General features: G+C 39.5%; 1 protein-coding gene across 1 annotated transcript in view; it reads left to right on the forward strand.

Moving 5' to 3' along the window:
- Window positions 1–25,991, forward strand: part of GOLPH3 (golgi phosphoprotein 3 (coat-protein)) — a 57,584-nt gene that overhangs the window by 11,911 nt on the left and 19,682 nt on the right. The window lies entirely within an intron of this gene.

A 25,991-nucleotide genomic window follows, 5' to 3' on the forward strand; every position in this document is an offset into this window, starting at 1 on the left:
CTGATGCTGGGAGGGATTGGGGGCAAGAGGAGAAGGGGACGACAGAGGATGAGATGGCTGGATGGCATCACTGACTCGATGGACGTGAGTCTGGGTGAACTCCGGGAGTTGGTGATGGACAGGGAGGCCTGGTGTGCTGCGATTCATGGGGTCACAAGGAGTCGGACACGACTGAGCGACTGATCTGATCTGATGACAGGTAACAAAGGAGAGAACCCGTCTTCATTTTGAAATTGATGCCATGGCTTTAGGTTTCTCTGATCAAAGCTTGAAAGCTGCAACCTGTTTCAATAGTATTGTACAGTATTATAATCTAGTGAATCTTGAGGTTTTAAATTAGGTATTAAAGATAAATATATATACACACACACATAGTAGGGCGTTATTTTATTCATATTATCTTGTATTACTAGTTGTTTGATAAATCTCTGATCTGCAAGAATACAATTAATGTTAAAGTACATTATTGCCAGAAAGAATACTTCTGGTAAATATAGTCTTAAGCTGAAAAAGTTAAATTTTAAATTAAAAAAAAAAAAGCCTTTATTTTTAAACAATAAATTGTATATGATTTACATACTTTTTTAATACAGAAATTCTTAAATTGGAGTCAAAGGATGGAGTTTAGAAATTCTGTGAACATTCTGTAGTTGTATGTATTGTGTGTGTATATTTTTCTAGAGAAAGGGAACATAGCTTTTGTGAGGTACTGTTTCTTTGTTTAAGTTTTTTGTTTTGGCTGTGTTTTGTCTTCTTTTTTTCCTCTTGAAAATTGACTACAGAAAATTTCAGGTTTCAGGGTTGTGGTGAGTTGGATTTTCAGTTGGAAATAGGAAGCCAGCATTTCTGTAGCTTGGTTATCTTGCTAGATGACATTTGCAAATTGTGTAACTACCACATACAGAGTTCTAATACTGTCCGTGTGTTCATCACGTTTATTGAGCTAAGCCTTTGATCAGGTGCAAATATTAGGAAGAAGGTCTCTGTCTTCAAGCCCTTTTCATTTCAGTTCTCTGGGTCAAAACTTTTACAGTAAACTAAAAAACTAAACTGTGTTGCTGTCATAGAATTTTTCCATGGTGAGTATCTCAGCCTGGCATATAGCTCCCATACAGGAAATATTTACTATACTTAGTAAAGCATGTATTTTCATTGAGGGTCATGTCATCCCTAAGGGAGAGAAAATTGGTTCTGGGGATGGTGATGAAAAATTCTTACTCCTTTTATGTATAAAGCATAGATACACATACAGTATATAAACCGATCAGGTGGTGCTAGTGGTAAAGAATCCGCCTGCCAGTGCAGGAGACTCAGGAGATGTGGATTTGATCCCTGGGTCTGGAATATTCCCTGGAGAAGGAAATGGCAACCTACTCTATTAATCTTGCCTGGAAAATTCCATGGACAGAGGAGCCTGTCTACAGTCTGTGGGGTCTGAAAGAGTTGGACGTGACTGAGTACATACAGTGTGCCATCTTACCAAAATTTTATGGGAGAGGATGTGGTTAGAGAAAACACTCTTTGAGAAAGCTCCTTTAGGGAACAGAAATGGGAAGAAAAAGTTGAGAAATACTGAAATAAATTAATATTGAAAATACTGAGTTTGTGCTTAGCTGAGATTTAGATCTTTTTCTCTTGATAGTTTTTATTGTAATAGAATTTGACTAGTAGTTTGGTAGTAGGACGAATAATTTTAGTATATTGAACTGTAGGGAGTTGTAAGTTAAACTTTAAGAACAAAATTATCCTTGTTGGTTGATAATTTATAGGTAAAGTCTTTGTTCCCCACTCTCTACCCTCTGCCCTTTGAAGAAACTGGAATTAAAGGACTGCATTTAAATTGCCGACTGTTATTTTTACTCTGGTTTCATTTTCTAGTTCCGGTTTCTTAAATGCAACTGTTAAACAGTTTTATACCATGTTAACAAAATAAGCCCAGAAATAGTATTTTAAGAATTTAGCTTAAATTTCAGTTTAGTCACTGAATTGAGCTGCTCATTTAATTTTTTTGTCTGTACACTGTTATAATGGAAACAGATTTAGTTCAGTCCAACTATTGAACATCTGTGTGCCAGTGTCTTTGCTGGTGGTGAAGTTCCAAGGAAAATCCTCTTACCTCAAGGAGCATCCAGTCTATATAGAAGACAGATTTGCAAGTGGTTCCAATAAAACAAGTTATTGACTTAAATGGAAATACAAGTGTTAAGTGCAATAGTGGATTCCTTGGATCAGGAATCAGAAGATTGCCATATTTCTTGACTTCTAGCCCTGCTCTTGACTAGTTAGAAGGGTTAAGGTAACTGCTTTGAATTTTTGCTGCTGCTAAGTCGCGTCAGTCACGTCCGACTCTGTGCGACCCCATAGACGGCAGCCCACCAGGCTCTGCCGTCCCTGGGATTCTCCAGGCAAGAACACTGGAGTGGGTTGCCATTTCCTTCTCCAGTGCATGAAAGTGAAAAGTGAAAGTGAAGTTGCTCAATCGTGTCCGACTCTAGCGACCCCATGGACTGCAGCCTACCAGGCTCCTCCGCCCATGGGATTTCCCAGGCAAGAGTACTGGAGTGGGTGGCCATTGAATTCTTAGACCCCAGTTTTACCCCCTGAGCACAGTGAGCCTGCCTTCGTGGGCTGTCCCATAACTTCTGAATTGTAGGGCTCCAGTGGATTGGCATATGTGCGAGTGCTTTTGAAAACTGCAAGGTGTTGAACAAATGCGAATGGGTTATTGCCTAACCTTGAGAAGTGAATTAAGACACTGTTTTTATTATTTCTTAACCTTTTTGTGCTTTGCTGGGCTTAAGTGAGCCTTTCCATCAAGTGTGATTACTTATCTGTGCTTGCTTATCTTTGTGTTTGTCCTGAACCTATAATCTGGTTTATTTTTTTGATAATTGCTGGCATGCTGTGCTGGAAAATCTGGACACCTGAAGTACCATTTCTTACTTTCAGGCCAAGTCCAGAGTCTTCCTTGAACAATTCTCATAAGAAATGGCTGACTCTTCAGAGGCATCAGAAGCCTCCAAACCTCCAAAATGATAAATATGACTCTAATGACAAGTAAAGTGGCTGTTCCCTTCTCTCACCCCAGGATGCCCTCTGCTTCTCTGGGGCTCTTGCTCTTTTAACTCTTGTTTCTTTTTCCTGCATCCATCCGTCTCCTCCAGTAACAACCACACACTGGCATTTCAAGCTTTGTCATAGTTACTTTACCCGTGCCTTTGTGGGTGGTTTCTGATTATAAACCTTGTTATTAGAAACTCTGCCTTCAGTAGAATTGGTATTGGAGGCCTAGGATTGGTGATTTGATTTGATTTTTAAATTTATTTTTCATTGGAAGATAATTGCTTTACAATACTGTGTTGGTTTCTGTCATACATCAGCATGAATCAACCATAGGTATACACATAAGCCAACTCTTTGGAAAAGACCCTGATGCTGGGAAAGATTGAGCATGAGCACGGAAGGGGAAGGGGGTGATAGATGGTTGGATGGCATCATTGACTCAATGGACATGAGTTTGAGCAAGCTCCAGGAGATAGTGAAGGACAAGGAAGCCTCGTATGCTGCAAGTTCTACTTCCTACCCCATCCCACCTCTTCAGGCTGTCACAGGATTTGTGTTTTTTAATATGGTTTCTTTAACTGTTTGGTGAGGGAATGGCTTTTCTCTTAGCTCCAGATTGCTTCACTCACATTTTGGAGGATGCCTTTGCCTCGTCTGTGGAACAGTGGCAGCCTTTGTCCATTCCTCCTATGATGACTTCTTTAAAAATCATCTTAATGGCTGGTAAGAAAGGGGCATTCTTTTGAAGAGAGGAGTTCCTCATGTTGGGTTCTTGTTTCAATTTAATGAGGAAAGAAAAAGTAACCCTGTTAGCACTGGTGGAATGGGAAGCAGTCCTCAGTGTTGTCGGGACTGGGGTAAGTGAAGAAGACCCGAATTGGGTGTGTCACCAAAGAGGAGTGTTGGAGATGGAAGGGAGCACTTTAGGAAGATAAGTTTTGAGCAGAATTTTAAATGAGATGTGGCATGTGACTTCATAGGAAACTAGCATTCTAGACAGAATGTTATGTTGGGATATATATGTGAAAGTAAATAAATGGGATATTACTCAGCTATTAAAAAGAATGCATTTGAATCAGTTCTAATGAGGTAGATGAAGCTGGAGCCTATTATACAGAGTGAAGTAAGTCAGAAAGAAAAACACCAATACAGCATATTAACGTATATATATGGAATTTAGAAAGATGGTAACGATGACCCTATATGCGAGACAGCAAAAGAGACACAGATGTAAAGAACAGACTTTTGGACTCTGTGGGAGAAGGCGAGGGTGGGATGATTTGAGAGAATAGCATTGAAACATGTATATTATCATATGTGAAATGGATCGCCAGTCCAGGTTCGATGCATGAGACAGGGTCCTCACTGGGATGACCCTGAGGAATGGGATGGGGAAGGAGGTAGGAGGGGGGTTCAGGATGGGGGACACAGGTACACCCATGGCTGTTTCATGTCAATGTATGGCAAAACTACTACAATATTGTAATTCAGTTCAGTCGCTCATTTGTGTCCGACTCTTTGCTACCCCATGAATTGCAGTATGCCAGGCCTCCCTGTCCATCACCAACTCCCGGAGTTTACTCAGACTCACATCCATTGAGTTGGTGATGCCATCCCAGCCATCTCATCCTCTGTCATCCCCTTCTCCTCCTGTCCCCAATCCCTCCCAACATCAGAGTCTTTTCCAATGAGTCAACTCTTCACATGAGGTGGCCAAAGTATTGGAGTTTCAGCTTTAGCATCAGTCCTTCCAGTGAACACCCAGGACTAATCTCCTGGGTGGGATGTAATTAGCCCCCAATTATAATAAATAAATTAATTACAAAATAAATGGGAAAGTTATCCTTCTAGAAATGTTATTTTAAAGCTGAAGAATAAAATCTGAGTTGTCTAATAATAAAAGGTAAGATATGAGGGAGATTATGTGTGGAATAGGGAAAATGAAAAAACTCAGTACCTTGAAGCCTTTAAACAGATGGTGGAGATGATAGTGAAGGCAGTTGTTGCTTGTAAAGATAGCAGTAATGATGTAAACTAGATTTTTAGAAAGATATTTAAGTGAAGAAAGAATTGGTAGATGGAAAAGTTGGAGGCAGGAAGATTTGTAATAGGCTTGAAGTTACAACAATTTGTGAAATTTGTTGCCTGGGTCTTGGATGAAGAGGGAATGAGACAGAAAGATAATTATTCAGAAAGAATTATTTGAATTTAATTACCATTAAAGCTTAGAGAAAAGATGATTGGTTTGAGTTTAAAGAACCAATAGGTAGTATACTGTTCTTAATTACTTTCTTTTACAAGTCTGTGCTCATTGTTGAAAAAGATTGAGAAAATATAGATTACAAAATAAAAATAAATCCATAATTCAACTTCTGTTCCTTCAACAGACATTTGTGGAATGTCTGCTATACAGAAGGTATTGTGCTATATATAGATACATATATAGATAGGTATATACATATGTGTATAAATAAACGTGTGTAAATTAAATACTGTGATAGTCACTGTGAAAAAAACTGTATGGGAATGGATGTTGAGGGGACAGCATAGGGAAGGACTTTCTAAGGACATGGCATGAGACTCAGAGAATGAATAGCTGCCAAATCCAGTGAAGACAGACTAGTATGTTTCAAGGTCGTGAGGTATTGAAGAGCTTAGTTTGGTTTGAGGAACTGAAAGGTGGTTGAAGGCAGGACTGGAGTGATGGGGAGAAAGACCTGAGATGATGATAGAGTGCTGCAACCTAGAGGCCTCACAAATCAGGTTAAGGACTTTGTGTATTATACTGCGTGTAGTTGGGAAGCCACTGGAGGTATTGGGGAGTGGTATACCCAGTATTTGTGTTATCAATAAAAAAAATTCTGTGTGGGGAAAGGACAGACACAGAACTTTTGGGGCTTCCTTGGTGGTTCAGACAGTAAAGAGTCTGCGTGCAATGTGGGGGACTCGGGTTTGATCCCTGGGTTCGGGAAGATTCCCTGGAGAAGGAAATGGCAACCCACTCCACTATTCTTGCCTGGGAAATCCCATGGACAGAGATGACTGAGCAACTAATACTTTCATACCCACTCTTTATGTTATCAATAAAAAAAAAGTTCTGTGTGGAGAAAGGATTGCACAGAGGCAAGTAGTGGAAGTTGGGCAGTAATATTTTGGTGTTACATTATTTTCCAGTCCTATTTTCAATGAGTTTGCCTATGTTTATTTAAAACTAAAAAAAAATCCTTCCAGTACTGGTTTGTAACCCCTTTTCTTTCTCTTTTTTAACCCCTGTTTTAATAATGCACAGTGACCACCTTCCCATGTTAGTAAATAAGGATTTTTCCAATGAAAAATAAGATGCCCTAGTATTTGTTGTGACTGCATGATGAAACATATTATTTGATGTACTATATTTAATAGGGGTGTATTATAAGTATGGTCGTGCTGTGGACCTTCATCCTTTATTTTTCTCTCTAGTAGCCTGGAAATCACATTATTACTTTTTTAGGCCTTTGTGTTTGTAGCAGATTCTTCTGTATAGGATCTCCTCCTCTTCTTTACCTGGCAGCCATTTCTTACCGATCTCTTGATGCCCAGCCAAAGCTCTTTACCTAATCTCCAGGGCACCATTCTTGCGCTCATATCCCTTTCTCCTGTCATTGTGTACACCTAGCACAGTGTCTAGAATGTTGTAGGTATTTATGCATGTGTGATAGTCTGCTGGGGCTGCCATAACAAAATACCAACAGAATTGGCTTTAACAATAAAAATTCCTTTTCTCACCATCCGGAAGGTTGGATGCGTGATTGGGTTCTGGTGAGGTTCCTCTCGCTGTGTGTCAAGACAGAGACAGCAAAATCTCTACTGTCTTCTAAGAGCAGTAATTTCATGACGGGGCCCCACCCCCATGACCTCTTCTCAACCTAATTATCTCCCAGAGGCTTTGTTTCCAAATACTGTCACATGAGAGTTAGGCTTTCATTTTATTAATAGCAGTATTACAATATTTATCACATTGAATTATGATTTTTTTTTCATTTTGTGCCTTGTAAATATCTTGGTCATCTCTGTTACCTCTGCTTAGCAATGTCTTGGTACTCAATAGGTAAATAGAATCGTGCAGAGGCCAACATCTAATAAGTAGTGTTATGGTGACTTGATAGAAAACTTAAATGCTTTTATTATTCTATATGCTTTCCAAAATGTCCTCAGCTTAAAATACTGACAGTGTAACATGGTGGTCAAAGAACAGTATCTAACCAGAGTAGCTTGAGGTTTAACTACTGATAACGAGATTATACTTCTTAATTTACCTAAACTTCAGATTTTTCAATAAATAATAATGCTTTACATAATAATGTAAAATAATGCTTTATTCACTTATTGTAAGACAAAGTGATAATTTACATATATGAAAACAGCTTTGCAAAACTGTTTACTATTCAAAACCTTCATGCTTCCTAGGAAAGATTATGGAATTATGGTTAAATCTTATTAATAAGATGCTGTTAAATATACTTTTAAAACTTTGCTAGGGAATTCCCTGGCAGTCCATTGGTTAGCAGTCCACACTCTCACGACAGGGCCCAGGTTCAGTCTAGTCAGAGAACTAAAATCTCACAAGCTGCATGGCATGGCCAAAAAAAGAAAAACACCTTTGCTAGTCAAAAGTATGTGCATTTTTGCCAGAAATCCGTTACAAAATTCATTTTCTTGAGAGAAGGTCAGTTTCTGCTTACACTTTGTGCTCTCTGAAGTGAAATGAATCATGGCACCTGTGGAAAGAAAAGTGAGTTCTTCAACATCTCCATTTTCATGGAAGCTGAAAGCAAACACTGGAGATGACACATTAGACAGACAGGACTTGGAAGACAAGACAGAATGATGGAGCTAGGAGAACAGTTTCTGTTCCAACTTGGCCACTCAGTAACTGGCAGGTCCCTTAATTCTCTTGAGCCTCAGTTTCATTGTCTTATGAAAATGGAGGAATAAATCCTACATAATTTGGTCTTGTAAGGACTAGACATGGTGCACATTGGGCTTCCCTGGTGGCTCAGACTGTAAAGAATCTGTCTGCAATGCAGGAGACCTGGGTTCGATCCCTGGGTGGAGAAGGTCCCCTGGAGTAGGAAATGGCAACCCACTCCAGTATTCTTGCCTGGAGAATCCCATGGACAGAGGAGCCTGACGGACGAAAGTCTATGGTGTCACAAAGAGTTGGACACGACTGAGTGACTAAACAGCAGCAGCAGCAGCATGGTGCATTGCAAATGCTTAGCCCAGTTTTAAAACTACAACTGTCTGCACGTTGGAAGAATAAAGGATTTGAGGAGGATATGTTCCAAATGTTAATAGAAGTTACCTGTGAGGGTGTGGATGATGGATGGAAGGGAAGGGAAGAGGTAGGGACTTTTCCCTCATGTACCGCTGTTTGAAAATTTTTTTCAAGCACGCGAGAACGGCTGAGATGTCTCAAGAAGAGTGTGTAAATAAGATATGAAAAGACCACTTAGCAAGCACATATATTATCACAAATTTGTTTATTTTTAATGCTTTCAATTTTATCTCCTTTGTAATCCTATGCATTTTATTTTATGCACTTAAAAGGCAGGATAGGAACTTCCCTGGTGGTCCAGTAGTTAAGAATCTGCTGGCCTGTGTAGAGGACACAGGTTCAGTCTCTGGGAAGATCCTCACGCACAGGGCAACTAAGCCCCTGCGTCTCAGAGCGTGTGCTGCACAAAAGAGAATCCACCACAGGGAAAACCGCGTGCATGACAATGAAGAGTAGCCCCATTTGCCCCAACTAGAAAAAGGCTGTGCACAGCAGCCAAGACCCAGCACAGCGCCAAGTAAGCAAATACATAGTTTTTTTGTTTTTTTGTTTTTTTAATGCCAGGATAAATACAGTAGTCTCTTAGTGTCCAAGGGACATTGGTTCCAGGACCTACATCGCAGGGGTTACCAAAATCCTTGGATGATCTAGTCCCTTATTTAAAATGCTATAGTTTTTGCATATAACTTAAACACATCCTCCTGTATCATCTGAATCATCTCTGTTACTTACAATACTTGGTGCAATGTAAATGCTATATAAATAGTTGTAAATACAGTGTAAATAGGGGCAAATTTTAAGTTTTGCTTTTTGGAGATTTATTTTCTTATCTGTGGTGTGTTGGATCCTTGGACACAGAGGGCTGACTAAATTTTCTCTTTTGAGTTTTAGAATAAGGAGTTAGTATTTTAGTGACTTTCAGTGAGGTGTGGGCTTTCTGTTTTTTTAAACTGTGACTTGTGGGTTTTTTTTTAATATATTCATTGTGTTTCAGTCACTTGTATCTTTTTTTAAAGGGAGCGTTTAGAAATGTGTTTCTCTGCACTGAATCTGTTAGCTGCAGCACACGTGGCTCTTTTGTCTGCAAGCTTTTGATTGAGTCATGTGGGATCTAGTTCCCTGACCAGGGGGCATATCCCAAGCCCCTGCATTGGGAGTGTGGAGTTCTTAGCCATTGGACTGATAAGGAAATCTGAGTCACCTGTATAAATTGGTCCTGAATATTCGTTAGAAGGACTGATGTTGAAGCTGAAACTCCAATACTTTGGCCACCTGATGGGAAGAACGGACTCATTGGAAAAGACCCTGATGTTGGGAAAGAGTGAAGGCGGGAGAACGGGCCGACAGAGGATGAGATGGCTGGATGGCATCGCTGACTCAATGGACGTGAGTTTGAGTGAACTCCAGGAGTTGGTGATGGACTGGGAGGCCTGGCGTGCTACAGTCCCTGGGGTCGCAAAGAGTTGGAGACGACTGAGCGACTGAACTGTATAAATTACTCTTTTTTTACGTTAGTTTTATGTTAAAGTTGTCGCACCTTTGGCTAATGGGAATTCATTTCCTTCGCTGCAGTGTTCTTTTGGTATCACTTATTAACCTTTGGTAACTTCTTGCTTTCTTGTCAACATCAAAATGCCTGAGACTCATCTTCTAAATACATATCCTGTTTCAGACTTGAGATCAGTCCAAGGAATCTTTGCTTTTTTTAAGTGGGGAATGAACCACAGTCTGGGTACTGGGTGTTCTCAGTGTTATTGGGATGTCCTTGCCTCTAGGACTTTTCAGTACACAAACATAGAATATATTTTCTTTAGGGGATAGTGCTAGCATTTGTGGGGAGGGAAGAATCACTTCACATGGTTTTTTATTCAGACTTAACATGAATTTTTATTTTGCTTATTGAATTTTATACCTATATCTTTTTTCTCTTAATTAAAGTTCTTGGTTCCCCCAAATATTGTTTTTATTGGATTAGTTACTACATGTATTTAAATAGCTTTCAAATAATAATAATGTCAGTATTAACTACAAATTGACTGTTGAATTCAGCCTCAAATTTGTTTGCAATACTTTACTAGGATGTACAGTTAAAATACTGTATTCTAAAGGCAGTTGAAATAGTTAATATTTCTTTGTGGTTGTATCACTGATTTTTGTGCAGTTAGATTAGCTCATTTGTTTTCCTTATTTAAAAATGTTTTTTCTGTTTTGAATATGTATAACTATTACAAGTTAGGAGTCTTTACTTCCATCATCCTTTCTACTTCATTCCTTCTTCCTCTTGTTGGTCATTTTGAAAACTTAGTTTGGAGTTTGTTTTACCAGTGTTTTTGTAGCAAAATTAAACATACTTGTTCTTGCTCCTCTCCCCCAAATACAGAAGATAGCCTACTAGAGTGAAAAAGTTGGCTTAAAGCTCAACATTCAGAAAACTAAGATCATGGCAACCGGTCCCATCACTTCATGGCAAATAGATGGGGAAACAGTGGAAACTGTCAGACTTTATTTTTTTGGGCTCCAAAATCACTGCAGATGGTGATTGCAGCCATGATATTAAAAGACGCTTACTCCTTGGAAGGAAAGTTATGACCAACCTAGATAGCATATTGAAAAGCAGAGACATTACTTTGCCAACAAAGGTCCGTCTAGTCAAGGCTATTGTTTTTCCAGTGGTCATGTATGGATGTGACAGTTGGACTGTGAAGAAAGCTGAGGGCCGAAGAACTGATACTTCTGAACTGTGGTGTTGGAGAAGACTCTCGAGAGTCCTTTGTACTGCAAGGAGATCAGCCCTGGGATTTCTTTGGAAGGACTGATGCTGAAGCTGAAACTCCAATACTTTGGCCACCTCATGTGAAGAGTTGACTCATTGGAAAAGACTCTGATGCTGGGAGGAATTGGGGGTAGGAGGAGAAGGGGATGGCAGAGGATGAGATGGCTGGATGGCATCACTGACTTGATGGACGTGAGTTTGAGTGATCTCTGAGAGTTGGTGATGGACAGGGAGGCCTGGCGTGCTGCGACTCATGGAGTCACAAAGAGTCAGATACGACTGAGTGACTGAACTGAACTGATATATGCTGTTTGGCATTTTCCTTTTTATAGATTATGTAGCCTGAAGATTATTTCATATCATTATATAAAGATCTTTTATGGCTCCATAGTGTTCCATTATGCTTGTTTATCTTCATATATTCATTGTTCTTATTAATGGATTTATGGACTGTTACCAAGTTTTTACTTCAGATAATGTTGTAATTAATAATCATATGCATTTATTGTTTCATATTTATGGGGATGTAGACTTTTCAGAGGAGATTTCTAGAAGTAGGATTGTCAAGCTAAAGACATGTACTTTTTCATGATTTCTGTCAGGGATAATGTCATTTTGCATTCCTAGCACAGTGTATTGGCCTTATCGTTGCCAATGGTGTCAGATATTTTTCGATTTTTGCCAGTCTTATCAGATAAGCATTGTCTCATGTAGTTTTAAAAATTGTATTAAAATGTCAATAACAGAATTCACTGTTTTAGCCATTTTAAAGTCTATAGTTCAGTAACAGTAAGGACATTCTCTTTGTTGTGCAACTGTCGCCACTGTTCATCCCTCACTGGAATTCCTTACCAATTAAGTGACAGCTCCTCATTCCTCCTCCCACCTGTCTGGGGCAGCCACCACTCTACTGGCAGTGGTTTTGACTCCTCTAGGCACCTCATAAAAAGGAAATCATATAGCTTTTGCCTGTTTGTAACTGGCTTATGTCACTTAGCAGACCCGGTTCATCTTGTTGTAGCATTTGTCAGAATTTTGTTTCTTTTTAAAGCCTAATAATATTCTATTGTATGTATGTAGCACATTTTGTTTATCCATTCATCTTTTATAGACACTTGTTTTGCCCATTTTTTATTGGTTTTGTTTTTCTTCTGTTATTTAAATGTGTATTGTTAATGATAGGAAGCATCTTTACATATGTTTAAGTCATTTTCATTTCTTTTGTGAATTTACTGTTTGTATCTTTGCCTTTAAAAAACTGAGTATTGATCTTATTTTCCTTTTTTTTAAAAATTTTTTGGCTGCAGCACGTGGGATCTTGATTCCCCAAACAGGGATTGAACCCACGTCCCCCAGCCATGGAAGCACAGAGTCTTAACCACTGGACTGCTAGGGAAGTCCCTTGATCTTATTTTCCTTTAATTTTTAGGAACTAATTGTGTCTTTGTGAGATGTTATCAATTATTTTCCTACGTTTTCTTTTGTCTTTTTTACTTTGTTGATGCTTTTGCCATGAGTACTTTAAAAAAAACTTATGTAATACAATTTATCCATATGTATTTCTTCTAGATTTTGAGCAGTAGCTGGAAGCTTTTCCACCCACCCCCTGCCCCAAAATTAGGTTATGAAGGTATTCACTCCTATTTTCTTATAGTGCTTTATATTGTTTCATTTTACATTTTAATCTCTCATCCATTTGGAGTTAATTATGGTGTGTAATATGAAGTACGGGTCCAATTTTGTTTTTCTAAATGGCTATCCAATAGTTCTTAATACTAATGATTAAATTGCCCATCTTTCTTTCTTATACTGAGTACCATCTACTTTGGAGAAATGTCTGGGTTCTTTGCCCTTTTTTTAATCTGGATTATTATTTTTTTTTGCTGTTATATGAATTCTTTATATACTTTGGATATTTATCCCTTATCAGGTATATGATTTAAGATAGCACGTTTATCATATACTAGATTTCAGTGTATTCTTGGGTCTGTTTCTGGATTTATTAATTCTCTCGGTCTGTTTGTTCATCTACCAGTATCACATCATTTATCTAGAGGCTGTTGGTGAATCCCATAAATTCTGATATATTGTATTTCCATGTTCATTTGTCTCAGGAAATTTTTTAAATTTCTCATTTAATTTCTTGTTTGATCAGTTTGATATTTAAGATGGTCTCCGTGTCATGTGAAAACTGGGAAATTTTCTTGTTCATTTCTACATTATGTATGATAGTGCCAAACACCAATTTTTAGGTACCCCATTATAAATGCTTATCTTTTACAGTTCTTTATATACTGTCAGTCCCATCACTTCATGGTAAATAGATGGGGAAACGGTGGAAACAGTGTCAGACTTTATTTTTTGGGGCTCCAAAATCACTGCAGATGGTGATCGCAGCCGTGAAATTAATAGACGCTTACTCCTTGGAAGGAAAGCTATGACCAACCTAGACAGCATATTCAAAAGCAGAGACATTACTTTGCCAACAAAGGTCCGTCTAGTCAAGGCTATGGTTTTTCCAGTGGTCATGTATGGATGTGAGAGTTGGACTGTGAAGAAGGCTGAGCGCCAAAGAATTGATGCTTTTGAACTGTGGTGCTAGAGAAGACTCTTGTGAGTCCCTTGGACTGCAAGGAGACCAACCAGTCCATTCTAAAGGAGATCAGTCCTGGGTGTTCATTGGAAGGAATGATGCTAAAGCTGAAACTCCAATACTTTGGCCACCTCATGTGAAGAGTTGACTCATTGGAAAAGACTCTGATGCTGGGAGGAATTGGGGGCAGGAGGAGAAGGGGATGACAGAGGATGAGATGGCTGGATGGCATCACTGACTCGATGGACATGAGTTTGGGTGAACTCCGGGAGTTGGTGATGGACAGGGAGGCCTGGTGTGCTAAGATTCATGGGGTCACAAAGAGTCGGACACGACTGAGTGACTGAACTAAACTGAAGCAGTTTGAAGAATAACCTTGATGATTGACCTGCAAATGCTTTTTTCAGAAATTAAAATAGATTATGTATCCTGTTTTGCTTTAAGCCACATACCTCCTCAGGGAATTCCCAGTTGGTTAGAATCATACTTGTAGAATGCTTGAAATATGTCTTTTTCATTTTGTAAATGAGAAAGTGAAGACTCAAAGAGGATATAAAATGACCTGCTTAACTGCACCCCCCCCCCGCCCCGCCCCCACCCGCAAGAAGTTTTCTTGTGGCTATGCGCAATACTCAGGTTTATCTACATCTGGTAGGCTGATTCTTCTTCTTACATCCTCAGTAACACTCTTTGAAGATAATTCAACTCGTCATTCTACTTCTTTTTACAGGTTTTATTCTGATTTTGTATTTCTTCTTCAGTTGGTTTTGGTAATTGCTGTTTATCCAGCAGTTTGAACATTTTGTCTAAATTGTCTACTTTATTGGCATAAAGCTGTTTATAGTATTTCCTTATAATCCTTTAAATTTCTGTAAGGTTGGAAGTGATGTTCCTCCTTTTTTTTTATCTTGGTACTTCGTGGATCTTTTGTCCCTCTCCTTTCTTCCTCTCCATATGCCTGTTTTAACATTGATCTTTTTAAAAGAAATAAGCTGGCTTTATTGACCTTTGTCCCCTCTTCTATTTTTCTGTTTTGCATTTCATTGGTTTCCATGCTAAGCTTTATCATTTCCTTCTCTTTGATTGCTTTGGATTTAGTTTTCTCTTTTTCTGATTTCTTAAGGTACAAGATTAGGTTGTTGATTTGAGGTCTTCTTCTGTAATACAGGTATTTAATAAAGCTTCAGATGTCTTTAAACACTGCTTTAGCTGCATCGTGTAGGTTTTTATATTTTGTGTTTTCATATTCTTTTAGTTCAGATTACTTCTTCCTGCCTTCTGTAATTCTTTGAGCCATGGATTATTTCTCATGTGGAGATTTTTCGCATTTCATTCTATTTTAATTCTGATTTAATTCTCTTGGAGTAAAGCGTTTTCTATGATTTCACTGCTTTTAAATTCATTGATTTGTGGGCTGACTTATGAGGTATCTTGGGAAATATTTGTGTGCTTGAAAAGAAAATGTATTTTGCTGTTGTTGGTTGGAGTGTTCTATAAATGTCATTTAAGTCAAATTGGTTGATATTGTTGTTCAATGCTGTATCTTCGGTTGTTTTCTCTCTAGTTGTATCATATTGTTCAATGCTATATCTTTGTTTTCTCTCTAGTTGTATCAGTTAACAGTGTGGTCTTCCACTACTATTACTGTATTGTCTGTTTTTCCTTTTTGTTAGGTTTGTATCATGTATTTTGGGATTCTCTTTTTAGGTGTTTCTGTGTGTAATAGTTAAATCTTCCTGATGGTTAACTCTGTTATCATTATGAAACATTCCCCTTTGTGTCTTTCAGTTTTCCTTATTCTGATGTCTACTTTGTCTCATGTTATATAATATTCCAGCTTTCTTTGAATTAGTGTTTCCATGGTTTTAAAAAAAATTCATTCTTTTAAACCTGTTTGTGTCTTTGAATCTAAACTGTCTCTTGTAGACAACATAGGTATGGTTAAATCTTTTATCCGGTCTATGAAACTTGACCATTAGAATATCTGATCTAGCCCACACATTTAATGTGATTACTGATAGAGTTGGATTTATACCAGCCACTGTGCTCTTTGTTTTCTGTGTCAGATGTCCTTTTTGTCTCTCTACCTCTTCTACCATCTTCTTTTGTGTTAAATGGAAAAATAAAGTTATACTATTTAAATTTCCCTACTCCTCCCTTTCTTCCGCCTTGCCTTCCTCCCTGCATACCTATATCCATTGGAGTTTTTTCCTTAGTCTTCTTTAAAATAATACTCATTTAGTTCCAGCAAAATGCAGAAACTATGCTCCAGTATGTCTTCATTTACCCCTTTCCTTTGTTCATTATTGTCAGAAATATTACAAGGTCACATAACTCAATACTGTTTTATACTTACTATTTTATGCAATCTTTTGCTTTTAAGTGAGTTTTTAAAGGCAAAAATAGAAAATATATAGTCTTTCTTGTTCATTTACCTTTGTAGCTATCTTTTCTTTATATGGATTTGAAATACTGTCTGATATTAATTTACTTAAAATTGGCAGGAGTTCTTTTAGTATTGCTTATAAGGCATATCTGCTAGCAACAAATTCAGCCTTTGTTTACTTGTAAATATCTGTTTCATCTTCAGCTTTGAAGGGTATTTTGCTGGGTATAGATTCTTGGTTGATAGTTTGTTTCTTTCAGCACTGAATATGTTATCCTAATGCCTTTTGGTTTCCAGTATTTCTAGTGAGAGGTTATCTGGTAACTGTATTGTTCCCTTAAATGGGATAAGTTGTTTTTTTCTTGTTGCTTTTCCAGTATATAATATATACTCTTTGTTTAATGTCAGCAGTTTGACTGTGATGCATCTGGGTATGATGCTCTGGATCTTCAATGAATATTTTTCACCATATTTGGGGAAGTTTTCAGTTACTCTTTTTTCTGCTTTCTCCTCTTTTTGAGGCTCTTGTCGCTACTGGGAGACTTGCTTGAACACTACTCTCTGAAGTGAAAGTGAAGTGTGAGTCACTCAGTCATGTCTGACTCTTTGCGACCCCATGGACTATACAGTCCATGGAATTCTCCAGGCCAGAATACTGGAGTGGGTAGGCTTTCCCTTCTTAAAGAGATCCTCCCAACCCAGGGATTGAACCCAGGTCTCCTGCATTACAGGCAAATTCTTTTTTACAGTGGCTTACAGCTGAGCCACAAGGGAAGCCCACTGAGGCTTTTCCTGTTTTCTTCATTACTTTCCGTCTTGTTCTTTAAATTCAAATTCAAGTTCATTGACTCTTTCTCATCTCTCATCTACTGTTGAGCTCCTCTAGTAAACTTTTCACTATAGTCATTGTGTGTGTGTGTGTGACATATTCACACTGCTACATTTACTTATTTTTGGCTGTGCTGGGTCTTTACTGCTGCATGCAGGCTTTCTCTAGTTGCAGAGAGTGAAGGCTGCTCTCTAGTTGTGGTGCATAGGTTTCTCACTGTGCTGGCTTCCCTTGCTGTGGAAGTCTGTAGGCACACAGGCTTCTTTAATTGCAGCACTTGGGCTTAGTTGCGAGTTGCTGGCCCTAAGGCATGTGGGCTTCAGTAGTTGTGGCACAGAAGCTCATTAGTTGTGGCTCACAGGCTGTAGAACCTTCCTGGACCAAGGATCAAACCTGTGTCCCCTGCATTGCAAGGTGGATTCTTATCCGCCATGCCACCAGAGAAGTCCCAGTCATACTTTTTTTCTTTGGATAGGAAAAAAAAAGACCTTTATTCCCCTATTTTCAAACAGATGGTTGCTAGTATAACATTTATGAGTTTTGGCAGATATATCATAGTTTCCCAATTACCTTCAGATAGTAACATAACTTGTATTATGCATTAACCAGGAAAACAAGACGTTTTAACCTTTTCCCAAGTACATCAATTAATCCATCCATACTTCTTTCTTTCGAGCAATTTCTACACATGTTGATTAGTTTTTCTTCCTCTTTTCGCCTCTCCAGTTATTTTTGGATCTACTGTCCATTTAAGAATTAATAATAGAGAAGGACAACAGTGATCTCTTTTATTTTTGGACTTCGGCTAGATCATTTCCTTAGGAGATACACCTGTGGCGGATTCATTTTGATATTTGGCAAAACTAATACAATTATATAAAGTTTAAAAATAAAATAAAATTAAAAAAAAAAGAACTAGCTGAACTTGTTTTACTTCAAGAATACAAGAGAAACCTAAAATAAACTTTTTTCAGTGAAGTATATACAATAGGCATTAGCTCTTTTTTTAAAGAATTCCTGAAAATAAAAGGTTGAAAAAGAAAACAGTGGGAAAAATAAGAGTAATTATATGGTTCATTCAGTGATATTTCTTAACTAAAGAATTTCATTCTCTTAACTGAGGTTCAATATTTGATGAATCGTTATTTTTATTAATGCGTCATTGTCATTTTTCCCACTAATTCTTTAAATGTGGTTTCCTTTAGTTCTTTACTCATTATTTGATAGAGTGTCCCTCAGTTTGGGTTTGATGTATAAGTAAATTATTAATGTGTCTCTTAGTGTGTGTGTATTTTCTGTCTTTTAAGGTTAACAATGTTGGGATTTCATTTGCTTCTAGTTAGATGAGATTAATTGGAATGTGGCACTTGATAATCACAGTCCCTAATTTGCTGTCTGACAGGTTCGTTTTGTTGCTGGGACTGCTGTTTGTTTTCACTACCACTGGTTTTCAAGCCACTACCCTTGTCACTTTCACACTTACTGGTGTTCTAATAACAAGGTTCAGTTCAGTTCAGTTCAGTCGTTCAGTCATGTCTGACTCTTTGCAACCCCGTGAATCACAGCATGCCAGCCCTCCCTGAACATCACCATCTCTCGGAGTTCACTCAAACTCACATCCATTGAGTTGCTGATGCCATCCAGCCATCTCATCCTCTGTCGTTCCCTTCTCCTCCTGCTCCCAATCCCTCCCAGCATCAGAGTCTTTTCCAGTGAGTCAACTTTTTGCATGAGGTGGCCAAAGTACTGGAGTTTATGTATGCAAATTTGAATTCCTTGGCCATGCATAATATTTTTTTAGCCTGTGATGAATCTTTTAGTTATAGTTTCTATACACAAACTTTTTCAGATACCACTGATTTAATATTTCATTAAATTCCTTTTGGCATTACTAAAAGTTAGCTACTTGCAAGAACAGAAATTTCTGCAAGTAACCTAAGGAAAGGAGATACAGGTCAGTCTTTTGGAAATAAGGTTTAGAGGTACAACCCAGATACAGGCACAATTCTGTTGTTAGGATGCTTTTCTCTGTGTCTCTATGTGTATGTCTGGGTCTGCCTTACGCTGTATGTTCTCTCATGTCTGCATGTCTCTCTTCTGTTCCTTTCTGTTTATCATCATTCTCTGGTTGCATTTGTGAAGAACGGCCAGTGACTTCTGAATCCACATAACCAGTTACATCTCTATTGTCCATGCTCACCTAAATGATACAGCCTGTGTGTGCCAAGTTCAGATTCCCAGGAGGAGAACTTTAATGTACCCATCCTGGTCCAATTAGGTTTGGCAGAATAGTCATCCCTTTCTGTAAAATCTGTAGAGGGCAAGTTTCTAAAAGGTGGATGTGAGCCAAGAGTGGTCTCAGTAGTACAACTTTTGGAGTGAGTTTGGTGCGTGTGTGCTCAGTTGCTTCAGTCATGTCCGACTTTGTGACCCTGTGGACTGTAGCCCACCAGGCTCCTCTGTCCATGAGTTTCTTCAGGCAAGAATACTGGAGTGGGTTGCTGTGCCCTCCAAGGGATCTTTCCGATGCAGGGATTGAACCGTCATCTCTTGTCTCCTGCATTGGCAGGCAGGTTCTTTACTGGTAGCGCCACCTATAGTAAATCCCAAATGTTTTTGGAAACCTGATATTTTCTTTTGCTGAGGAAAGTCTGTGCCATTTCTGAAACAGTGGTCACAATAGAATTAAACATTATATACAGATATGTTGTTTTTAGTCATTTCATTTGGAAATACTTTGTGCATAAAAACAGAAACATGCTCGTAAAATATGAAAACTGTTGTCTATACCTTGTCCATATATTAACAACAGTTAGTCTTAAACAATAAAAGGCTTCTGGTTAAATATTCTGGAACTCAAAAGTTGAATGATGAGAATTCAATGTTAGCATATTTAGGGGCCCCAGTGAACATTTCCCTTTGAAATCCTCCCCAAGTGGAGCCACTTGAGAAGAAAAAGGGAATCAGGCAAATAAAGATCGAAGTAGATTTTATCTCATCGCTGAGAAAAAGTTGTGTTGGAGGTTGTTGCTTAGATCTGCAGTAATGTCAGATTACTGCATGTATTCTCTGTCCCCTACGTTTAGATCTTGGAACTGCCCACTGAAGGGCAGAGCTTGTCCCTGGTGTCATTGCCTCATTCATTCCTGTGCCTTCATTCTTTCTGTTCTGCTCCTTGCTTCTGAATGGCATACTATATGGTAAAGATCATATATCCCACTTAAAGTTACAAGCTTCTTGTGAGGTCTGCCTAAAGATTGGCCATTTGTCTGAGTTGGAGATGCTGAGTGTTACCAAAAATGTAAGATTGATAGGAGCACTCTGTAGTCAGTTTAGCTGGCATTCTGTTGGGAAAGTCTCCACCTACCTGGTTATCATTAGTTGTTATTATTAAATTTTGGTAATAGGCAAGTAGAGGTGCTTTGAATTAGCTTCCAGGGCCTTCTGATTGCCTGCGTCTTGTATTCTAGTCTTGATTTTGTTGAAGACTTAGACTTCCCTGGTGGTTCAGACAGTAAAGAATCTGCCTTCAATGCAGGAGATCCGGATTCGATCCTTGAGTTGCAAAGATCCCCTGGAGGAGGAAATGGCAACCCACTTCAGTATTCTTGCCTGGAGAATTCCATGGACAGAGGAGCCTGGCAGGCTACAGTCCATGGGGTTGCCAAGAGTTGGACACGACTGAGTGACTAACACACTTGTGAGCTGCACGTGGTATGACTTTCAAATGTGCCTGATTTGATTTTCTAGCATTTCAGCTCCCCAGGACAGCCATGTTAGGGTCTTCATGGGACCATCTGTTCTTCAGTGTTTCCTCTTGCTTTGGACCCAGGCCTGATGAAATCCTGTTTCTCTGGATTCTTGTGGGGGTAGTGTATGATCCACTGCTACTTAGCATATCCCTGCCTCTTCCATTATTATATTTTAGAAATAGCTGATTCTGATCCTAACCTTAAACTTGTAGGGCCCCCAAATAGTTTTTGTGTGTGTGTGTGTGTGTGTGTGGTTCTCTAACCTCCTTCAGGACCCAGAAGTTGAGTCTTCTGCAGTGAGTAGAGGACATCCTCAAGATCCTGTGGCTACTGGTATTCCTAATGGAGTGCTGCTGCTTTGTCACTAAGCTGATTGCCTGGCCAGTGGTTCTCCCTTCATGTGACCCTGAACTTTGAGTGCTAGTACCCTATTTTTGGATTAAGCTAGGGTAGTCAAAGCCCTGGTTTTTTCAGTAGTTATGTATGGATGTGAGAGTTGGACTATAAGGAAAGCTGAGTGCTGAAAAATTGATGACTTTGAACTGTGGTGTTGGAGAAGACTCTTGAGAGTCCTTTGGACTGCAAGGAGATCCAACCAGTCCATCCTAAAGGAAATCATTCCTGAATATTCATTGCAAGGACTGATGCTGAAGCTGAAACTCCAATACTTTGGTCACCTGATGTGAAGAACTGACTCATTTGAAAAGACCCTCATGCTGGGAATGATTGAAGGCAGGAGGAGAATGGGACGACAGTGGATGACATGGTTGGATGGTATCACCGACTTAATGGACATGGGTTTAGGTAGACTCTGGCAGTTGGTGATGGACAGGGAGGCCTGGAGTGCTGTTGTTCATGGGTCTCAAAAGAGTTGGACATGACTGAGCAACTGAACTGAACTGCCCTTTTGATAGATACGGTATAAGATTTTTACTAGGGCAAAAACACATTCATGCCCTGAATATATAACCTTCCTATTTAGACCACAAGTCCTTGTAATTGTTTCAGGAGTGGTGTTTTATGTGAGGACAAATCCCCAGGCTGGTGTGTTGTTACCTGCTCTGATGAAGTCTTTCGCACTGAGAAGTCAGGTAGATTGGTAGTCTGCCTAGATTTGGATGGTCAGTCAGCCAGTCTGACCAAGTTTTAAGGCTCCTAGTAACTGACAAGTTAGATACCAGTTCTTCATCTGACTGCTGTGCACCTGTGAGGCTTGTGCCCCATGTCTGTCCTCTCTTCCATGGGTTTAGGTTAACCAATGGCACCCCACTCCAGTACTCTTGCCTGGAGAATCCCATGGGTGGAGGAGCCTGGAAGGCTGCAGTTCATGGGGTCACTGAGGGTCGGACACGACTGAGCGACTTCACTTTCGCTTTTCACTTTCATGCATTGGAGAAGGAAATGGCAACCCACTCCAGTGTTCTTGCCTGGAGAATCCCAGGGACGGGGGAGCCTGGTGGGCTGCCGTCTGTGGGGTCGCACAGAGTCGGACACAACTGAAGCGACTTAGCAGCAGCAGCAGTAGCTATAATACTGTATTTCTTTCAAGATACCATCTATTTTTAAATGCATCCCAATACCAGAGATACAACTTCTCCCCCTCAGTTTTATTGAGAAATAATTGACATACATCGCTGTATAAATTTAAGGTGTACAGTATTGTGGTTTAATTTACACATGCAGGCATACCTTATTTTATTGTGCTTTGCTTTACTGTGCTTCACAGATACCATATGTTTTACAAATTAAAGGTGTTTTTAAATTAGCAATAAGGAATTTTAAAACTAAGGTATATACATTTTCTATTTTTTTGGTTATAAGGAAATGGCAACCCACTCCAGTGTTCTTGCCTGGAGCATTCCAGGGACGGCGGAGCCTGGTGGGCTGCTGTCTGTGGGGTCGCACAGAGTCGGACACGACTGAAGCGACTTAGTAGTAGTAGTAGTAGTAGTATAGTGTAGTGTATATATTAACTTTTATGTGCACTGGGAAGCCATAACATTTGTGTGACTCACTTCTTGTGATACTGGCTTTGTTCCTGTGGTCTGGAAACAATTCTGTGATATCTCTGATTTACCAAACCGAGGTAGGCCTATATAGTGAAATGATTACCACAGTAAGTGCAGTTAGCTTCCATCATCTCATATAGAGAGACTAAACTTATGTTTGGAGATCAGTAAAATGTAGTTGTATGGTTAGCACTAGAGATTAAAAGATGGAAGTGCTCTTTAGCAATTGGCAGGATCTAAGCTGGTGCCCCAGCTTCAGTAGCTTTGCTTGTATGTGTAAAAGTGACATGGATTCATTGCAGAATCTTGCTGGCCTAGGTCGTGACCAAATTCAGTTGGCTTTTTCCAGTGTACTGCTTTCCTTCTAATATACTTAATTCTCAAGGATGGCATTGCCACCATCTTATCCAGTAATATAAAATATTTTTGTTCAGCTATGGGCTTCCCTCATGGCTCAGTGGTAAAGAATCTGCCTACCAATGCAGGAGACACAGGTTCGACCCCTGGGTCAGGAAGATCCCCTGAAGGAGGGAATGGCTACCCACTTTGGTATTCTTGCCTGGAGAATCCCATGAACAGAGACTGGCGGGGCTAGAGTCCATGGGGTTGCAAAAGAGTTAGGCATGACTTAGCGACTAAACAACTCCCCTTTTCTCTCCTGCTTCTGGCAACTTGCTTAATTCCTGATCATACTTTTATGATGTGGATTTTGGCAGGCGTCGTCAGCCTGCTTGGTATGGTTTTGGTGGCTTCACTGATCTTTGGAATATTGTGTATGAGTCCCGGAAGCTTTGGTACAGAACTGTCCATGTCCATTTGTCTGTTTTCCCACGTGAAGTTAGTTCTGTTTAAGTATGTGTCGTTAATGTTAATGCCCAAAAGCCATTCACTACATGTAAATCTTTGAAGTCCTGTTAAATACTCCATTTTGCTAACTTCTCCGGGTATACCTTTATTCTCAGGGCAGTTGAGGTTGAGGTGTATTTTGTTGTCTGCTAGCAAATGTAAGATTCTCCCCTCTCCCTTTTTTCTAAGGTGAAATCGATCATTCTTTTAATTTTTATTGTTTATTGTTTTTAGCTGCACTGGATCTTTGCTGGCCTCGAACAGGCTAAGTTGCCCTGAGGCATGGGATCTTAGTTCCCGAACAGCCATCGAATACACACCCCCTGCATTGGAAGGCAGACTCTTAACCACTGGACTGACTGCCAGGGAAGTCCCTAAATTTCTAATAAGTACTGTTCATCAGAAATTTGCAGGCTGCAGAGACAGGGCATGGTCCTGTACTTGATCCATCACTGTCTTAAGAGGTATACTCTATTATTTATAGTTTGTAGAGGCTCACCTGGGAACTCCCATCTGTATGTCCAGGCCCGTTGAAGCCAGATAGCTATAACTTTGATTTCATTTGAATCCATTTCTGGGCTTCCTAGAGCTTTAATTGTATTGGATGGATACACAAGCCATGGATTTTACCCAACATCTGTAAGTTACTGGTCTTATTAACTACTTAGCTAAATCTCTAGTGATCTTAATTTAACCAGATCCCTAAAAAAAACTAAGTTTAAAAGAATCCCCTCAAATCTAAACAATATCTGCTTCCCCTGCCTCACATTTAAGTCTGCTTCTTTATTTTTTATATAAATTAAAAAAATATTTATTTATTTATAAAGTACTTGGTTGTTTTGGGTCTTCATTGCTGCATGTGCTTTCTCTAGTTGTGATGAGCTGGGGCTACTCATCTTTGTGGCCTGCGGGCCTCTCATTGTGGTGGCTTTTCTTGTGGCCCACAGGCTCTAGACATGTGGGCTTTAGTTGCCCATGGCATGTGGAATCTTCCTGGACCAGGGATCAAACCTGTGTCCCTGCATTGGAAGGCGGATTCTTACCCACTATACCACCAGGGAAGTCCGGCTTCTTTATTTTTAAACAAATTAAAAAAAAAAACCAACCAAACAAACACACACTTATATGGCTGCATTGGGTCTTAGTTTTGGCATGTGTGATTTACCTCCCTGACCAAGGATTGAATCTGGGCTCCTGCATTGGGAGTGTGGCGTGTTATCCACTGGACCACCAGGAAAGTCCTGTAAACCTGCTTCTTAATGTTGATCTCCTTGTGGCTCCCTTAGTCTAAACTCTAATTTTCTCAAAGCCTTCATTCTCAGAAGGGTAGCTTCGCCATTTAAGTTCCTGTGTCAAAAGTGAAGTCGCGTGGACCGTGATAGTCATCATAAATACAAGCTGCCCACGGTGGCCTGGCAGAGCACCAAGACTGACCCCAACAGAGCCCCATAACCCTGAGTCTGGGCCTTCCTTTCTTCAAAGAATCCTTTGACCTGTTTTCCCTCCCACCAAAATTGTATGTTACCTTATTCTGAGTTTTAAACAGGACTAGTGACAGCTGCTGATTTCTCTTCAGAGTTGAGTACTCACTGAAGCTTGCCAGGCTCCTCTGTCCATGGAATTCTCCAGGCAAGAATACTGGAGTGGGTAACCATTTCCTCCTTCAGGGAATCTTCCCAACACAGATCAAACCCACGTCTCTTGGGTCTCCTGCACTGGCAGGCAGATTCTTTACCACTGGCGCCACCTGGGAAGTAGAGTACTTTAGTAGTTGGCAACTCTTCATGGCTTTGTAATTTGGACAGACCCAGTTGTTAGCTCTCAAAGAGTGCCTGTTTTCACTTGAGTATTCCCAAATCCCTAGATATCTATCAGTCTCATTTTGTCTGGCTTTTTTATCCACCTTGGTTATTGCCCTTAAATTTCTCCTGGGGTTGTGTGTTGGGGGGTGCCGGAATCTGATTGCTTTACAGTTTGTTATTCAGAGTACTAGGCATGACCCCATGCCTAAGTTTTCTGATATATTCATCTAAATTTAACCTTGTGTTTTTATCCTAAACAGCATTGAATGATGTTCTAATTCTGCATGAGGCCGCATTGGACTAGATTATTTTTCCTGAGCTGCTGCTTTTGCCCATGTTGTAAACCACTATGATCTGAGGTTAACTGAATGGGTGAGCCCTGAAGTCTGAAAGGGCCTAATTAGCACATAACTTAGTGACTTCCAAAGTTACTTGTAAGAAAGTGGTGAAAAGACAGTAAGTTCTTGAAAATCCTAGTTTAATAATGTATAGTACTTGTATTTTTTCAGTATTTTGATTTTAATTAGAGAAAGATATGAAAGGTAAAAGGCACGAGAAATAGCTTTGGCTAAAAAATACTTATTTTCTTGACTCCAAAGTAAATTAACTCTTTTGTTTTCT

The sequence above is a fragment of the Bison bison genome, unplaced genomic scaffold, assembly GCF_000754665.1.
Source record: "Bison bison bison isolate TAMUID 2011002044 unplaced genomic scaffold, Bison_UMD1.0 scf7180017864331, whole genome shotgun sequence".
NCBI classification, from domain to species: Eukaryota; Metazoa; Chordata; class Mammalia; order Artiodactyla; family Bovidae; genus Bison; species Bison bison.